Consider the following 6,736-nt stretch of genomic DNA (forward strand, 5'->3'; position numbering starts at 1 on the left):
GCCTGTAATCCCAACACTCAGCAGACAGAGGTATGATCACTGTGAGTTCAAGGCTAGCCTGGGACTACAGGGTGAATTCACAGTCAGCCTGGGCTAGAGTAAAGACCCCACATTAAAAAAAAAAAAAAAAAAAAAGAGCAAGCTGCAACATTTTCTTTGGTCTAGGGAGATGGCTCAGTGGTTAAACGTGTGCGCTTTTGTAAAAAGGTAGGATTTCACTGTAGCCCAAACCGACCTGGAATTCACTATGTAGTTTCAGGGTAGCATTCCTCTTATATCCTCTTATCCTCCTGAGTGGTGGGATTAAAGGTGTGTGCCACCACGCCCAGGAACCAATACTCTTTCTCACTGCTTGCAAATATGTAATATTACAAAAAAGAATTTAGTTTTCTCTGGTAGAATCTCATTTTAGGCCATAAAGTCAGATCAGGAATAAAAAGTTGTGTGGCTTAGCAGTTAAGGTGTTTGCCTGCAAAGCCAAAGGTCCCAGGATCAATTCCGTAGGATTCACGTTAGCCAGATGCACAAGGGGCGCACACATCTGGAGTTCGGTTCACCCATTCTCTCCCTCTTTCCCTGTCAAATTAATAATATGTATATATTTTTTAAAGAATAAGTTGTAATAAGGGCTGGAGAAATGGCTTAGCAGTTAAGGCATTTGCTTGCCTGCAAAGCCAAAGAACCTAGGTTCGATTCCCCAGGACTCATGTAAAGCCAGATAGATGCACATGGCGCAGGCATTTGGAGTTCGTTTGCAGGGGCTGGAGGCTCTGGGGCTCCTATTCTCTATCTGCCTCTTTCATGTAAATATGTTTTTTAAGTTGTAATAAAAATTAAATGCTCCAAAAGCAGGTATACAGGGACTGGCGATGTAGCTTGGTTGGTAGAAGGCCTAGCATGCAGGAAGTCCCAGCACGGATAAATTGGGCTTGCTGGTGTATGCCAGTAAGCCCAGCACAGAGGGGGTGGAGATAGGAAAACTAGAAATTTGAGGTCATCCTGGGATACATGGGACCTTGTCTCCCAAACGAAAATAGGTATGCCTATGTTTAGCATTAGTTTAAATTTTTTCTCAAGTGCTGTTGACATGGTAGAATACACAGACTGCTACGGTGGTGCTCTACTGTAAAGAAAAAAAGCTGCCAAGTATATTTTTACTATATTTCAGAATGTCAGCAGGACATTGTGATTTTTTATTAGTAAGACAATATAGGTAATATATCCCACTAATTATATTATGCTGTTAAGGATTCTACTTGATAACTTTATTTTTCAAGGTAGGGTCTCACTGTAGCTCATGCTGACCTGAATTCACTATGTAGTCTCAGGGTGGCCTCAAACTCATGGTGATCCTCCCACCTGTGCCTCCTCAGTGCTGGGATTAAAGGCATGTACCACCACACCCAGCTTCTACTTAATAACTTTGAGTGACTTGGTTTTTGTCTATTTTAATGTTCCATGTATTATACAAATAGCCCAGGCTAACCTGAATTCACTCTACTCCCAGGCTGACCTCAAACTCACCTCGGCCTAAAGGTACACGTCACCACACCCAGCTGAATTAATGGCTCAAAAATTTATTTCTAAGCAGGTATGGTGTTGCACGCTTTTAATCCCAGCACTCAGAAGGTGGAATGCCATGAGTTGGAGGCCACCCTGAGACTGCATAGTGAATTCCAGGTCAGCCTGAGCTCGAGTGAGACCCTACCTCCAAAAAAATAAAAATAAAAATTTCTAAAACAGACTTACTTGTAAAAATGTAGTTTCAATTATGAAATAAAAATGACTGGAGAGATGACTTAGTAGTTAAAGGCACTTATTTGAAAAATAAAAACCAACAGGGTTAGCAAAAGGAAAACAAAGTTTACCAGTTAATGTCAAAAATAGGAAACTGGGGGCTGGAGAGAAGACTTAGCTGGTAAGCCGCTTGCCTATGAAGCCTAAAGGACCCAGGTTCAATACCCTAGTAAGCCAGATGAACAAGGTGTCACATGTGTTTTGAGTTCATTAGCAGTGGCTAGAGGCCCTGGTGCACCCATTCTCTCCATCTGCCTTTCTCTCAAATAAATAAATAAAAGTTTATTTAAAAAATGGGGAACTGGGCTGGAGAGATAGCTTAAGCACTTGCCAGTAAAGCCTAAGGACCTGGTTTTGAGGCTCAATTCCCCAGGACCCACATTAGCCAGATGCACAAGGGGGCTCACATGGCTGGAGTTCATCTGCAGTGGCTGGAGGCCCTGGCGCGCCCATTCTCTCTCTCTCTCTGCCTCTTTCTGTCGCTCTCAAATAAATTTAAAAAAATGGGGAACTGGGATAAAGTATGTTTAGCTCATCTGTTTCACTTGTAATCCCACCTTTGTAGCCCATTAGATGAAGTCCTTCTTTCCAAGTAAGAGGTCTTATTTTTGCTGGAGAAAATTATAGAACATGGTATTGTGTGTGCTTGTTTTTTTTCTTTTTTTGAGGTAGGGTCTTATTCTAGGCTGTAGCCCAGGCTGACCTGGAATTCATTATGTAGTCTCAAGGTGGCCTTAAACTCTTGAAGATCCTCCTACCTCTGCCTCAGTGCTGGGAGAAAGAGGCAGATGGAGAGAGAGAAACAGAATGGGTGTGCCAGGGCCTTCAGCCACTGCAAATGAACTCTAGACGTGTGCGCCTCCTTGTGCATTTGGCTAATGTGGGTCCTGGGGAATGAAACCTTTGGCTTTGCAGGCAGGTGCCTTAACTGCTAGGCCATCTCTCCAGCCCTGTTAATCTTCTTTTAAAATTTATTATTTGTTTGAGAGAAAGAAGCAGAAGAGAGACAGAACAGGCACGCTAGAACCTCCAGCCACTGCAAACTCCAGATGCATGTGCCTCTCTGTGCATCTGGCTTATGTGTGTCTGAGGAATTGAACCTGGATCCTTTGGCTTTGTAGGAAAGTGCCTTAACCACTAAGCCTTCTTTCCTGCCCTGTTAATTTATAATTAAGTTAAACTATTGTTGTTATAGGAAATATCATAGTACTGGTACAGGCATCTACTGTGGGGTCTTGGGATGTAACCCCATCAGGAAAATGTAAATTTAAAAATGATGGCTGCTGGGCTGGAGATGGCTTAATGGTTAAGGTGCCTGCAAAGCCAAAGAACCCATGTTCTTCAATTCAGATCCCTCGTTAGCCAGATGGACAACAGTGAGGCAAGCGCAAGGTTGCACATGTCCACTAGGTGGTGCAAGCATCTGGAGTTCGATTGCTGTGGCTGAGGCCCTGGTGCACCAATTTTCCCTGCCTCTCTCTCTGTCTCTCGCTTGCTCTCTCTAAAATAAAATAAAGTATTTTAAAAATGATGGCTGTCATTTCATGCAAGTTACCTGTAACCAAAGAAATGTTGAAGGGGCTGGAGAGAGAGCTCAGAGGTTAAGGTGCTTGCCTAAAATATCTCATAACCGGGGTTCAATCCCCCAGTACCTACATAAAATCACATGCATCTGGAGTTAGTTTGCAGCAGCTAGAGGCCCTGGGGTACCATTCTGTCTCTGCTTGCAAATAAATAAAAAGTATTTTAGTGGGGCATGGTGGCGCATGCCTTTAATCCCAGCACTCAGGAGGCAGAGGTAGGAGGATCACTGTGAGTGAAAGGCCACCCTGAGACTGCGTAGTGAATCCCAGGTTAGGCTGGGCTAAAGTGAGACTCTACCTTGAAAAACCAAAAACTTTTTTTTTTTAAATGTTGAGGAGCTGGAAACATGGCTTAGTGGTGAAGGTGCTTGCCTGCAAAGCCAAAGGACCCAGGTTCGGTTCCCCAGGGCCCCTGTAAGCCAAATGCACAAGGTGCCTCAAGTGTCTGCAGCTTATTTATAGCAGCTAGAGGCCCTGGTGCGCCCATTCTCTTTCCCCCCTTCTCTTGCTATCTCCCTCTTACTCTTTCAAATAGATAAGTATTTTAAAAACCACTGATGTGGAGAAAATGGAACTCTCATATATTACTGGTAGGAATGTATAATTGTGTGCCTGCTTTTGTTGATATTTTGGTAATTTCTTCAAAAGGCAAAGGAGTTTCTATGTGACTCATCAATTCCACTCCTCTATGTATATGCTTCAAAGAAATGAAAACATCCACTCAAAACTTGTATCAAAATATTTATAGCAACATTATTCATAGAAGCCAGAAAGTGAAAGCAGTACAAATATTGGTCAGTTGATCAGTAAATAAAATATAGTGTATCCAACGATGGGATATTCATTTAAAAAATGAATTAAGTACTAGTACTACAATATTGGAAGTTACCTACACATCCTAAGTGAAAAAAGCTGGTCACAGGAGCTACATGTTTTATTTCATTTATAATATGAAACTTCAAAATTGACATCCATAGAGACAATGTTAGGTAAGTGATTGCAAGGAGAAGTGGGGTGTGGGGGGGCTGTAGAGATGGCTTAGCAGTTAAATCACATGCCTGCAAAGTCAAAGATCCCAGGTTCGATTCCCTAGGGCCTACGTAAGCCAGATGCACAAAGGGGTGCACGTGTCTTGAGTTTGTTTGCAGTGGCTGTATGCCCTGGAGTGCCTGTTCCCTCTCTCCCCTTCTCTCTCAAATGGGGTGTGACTTCTCACAAGAATGGAGGTTCTTTTGGGACTCAGTCCTTGTCAATTATTTTGACATTCAATGACCAAAACCACTTAAAGCAATAAAAAAATAAATTAGGAGAAAATTTAGGATGATGAAAAGACCTTAAAAGAATAAGGTAATTCCTGCTGGGCGTGGTGGCACACGCCTTTAATCCCAGCACTCAGGAGGCAGAGGTAGGAGGATTGCCATGAGTTCAAGGCCACCCTGTGACCATGTAGTGAATTCCAGGTCAGCCTGGGCCAGAATGAAGCCCTACCTCGAAACAAAAATAAACAAAAAAAGAATAAGGTAACTCCTTATTTAAATTAATTTGTTTTTGGTTTTTTGAAGTATGGTTTTGCTCTAGGCCTGGTTGCATTGGCTAGAGACCCTAATGTGCCCATTCTCTCTCTCTCAAATAAATAAATAAATATTTTAAGAGAGAGTGATTATTATCAGGGCAATTAAAAAGGTCTTCCAACCTCTTTTCCCTGGTTTATTTTCCTCATAGACCTCTAGTACTCAACAAAGTCACCACCCAGTGAAATTCTTGGAAATTTACAAGTGATCTTAATATTCAGAATTTTAAAAAACACTCACTGTAGCCAGAATGATCTTTTTGCTAGTGAATTACAAGCTATTGGGGTTTGCTGTGACAACTATGTAAGAGTTGGTTTTAACAGGATAACATTCTTATAATCAATATAAAATTTTGAAGTGTTAATTCTTTCAACAAGAACTCATATGGTTCACTAAAGTTGTCAGACTTCTCGTGTTTATTAAAATTAATGATAGTAAAAACTCCAAATGTAATAGAAAAAACCAACCATACAGTTTTAAACATTTCTGAGTAACACTTTGTCCTAACTCTTGTGTACAAGAATATTTTTGTATGCTATGTATATAATTTTCTTGGTGTCTTCTCCTTTGGATGCCAGTCATTCAAATATATCTGTATGCTAGAGATTTGACTAGAGACAAATCTCTTCACTACCCAAATATCCTAAAAGATGTATGAATAATCTAATTATATTGTTTAATCCAGAAACATAAAGTTTAAAGATATAGGACATGGGATATTTGATAAGTGCCATAGAGTTTTTCTGACCATAATTCAGTCAGGTCAACCTGATCTTATTAGAATTATTATAAGAGCTCTGTGCTTTTGTCATGGGCATAAATAATTATCACCCTATAATTTTTTTTACTTCATTCAAAATGTTTCTCAATTTTTTTGATTATTGTTTTTTCTTGTAATTGTAAAAGTCTGTCACAAAAATAAACTTGCAAAAGAATCAGATGTTGAATTTACATATTTACACACTACTGTCAAAATGCTCTCGCAATGGCATGTAAGGTTCTGGGAATGTAGCTCAAAGGCCCTCAGTCTGATCTTAAGCATGAAAAGCCAAACCCCACCCCTGCCAAAAAAAAAAAAAAAAAAAAAAAGCTGATTTAGTAAGGCACGATCTGGTAGCATTGATTTTATCTGCAGTTTTTAAAAAAAACAAGTTCCAAGAAACTGCCTCCTTACTCCTTCACATAACTTACATACTTCAAGTTCAGTGTGAAGACGCAATGTCCTCAAACGGTGAATGAAGTGTGACAGCAGACCAAGAGAGCACAGACCACATCATCGAGAGGACAGCTTTGATGGTACTGGATCGGAGACTAAAGACTCCAACAAGGGTTTTCATGACTGGACAATCGGACTTTACTATCTATGCTGGTGATTACAGAAATATGCGACATACCTCAGTCAGCTCAAGCATCACAGATGAAGCATGGTGATCACTGAGTTAGCAAAGCTTGCTTAGACTTCTTCAGGGGACATGAATACAACTTGGAATTTATAATTTTTAAGTTTGGCTTCATGTTTAATTTTCTTTTACAATAATTATGTAGCATTATTCTATAACTCAAAAGTATAATGCTTAAGTCTATAAAAATTGTATTTCAGGCTGGAGAGATGGCGTAGTGGTTAAGCACTTGCCTGTGAAGCCTAAGGACCCTGGTTCGAGGCTCAATTCCCCAGGACCCACATTAGCCAGATGCACAAGGGGGTACATGCATCTGGAGTTTGTAGTGCCTGGAGGCCCATTCTCTCTTTCTCTGCCTCTTTCTCTCTGTTGCTCTCAAATAAAT

The sequence above is a fragment of the Jaculus jaculus genome, chromosome 16, assembly GCF_020740685.1.
Source record: "Jaculus jaculus isolate mJacJac1 chromosome 16, mJacJac1.mat.Y.cur, whole genome shotgun sequence".
In the NCBI taxonomy this organism is placed as follows: Eukaryota; Metazoa; Chordata; class Mammalia; order Rodentia; family Dipodidae; genus Jaculus; species Jaculus jaculus.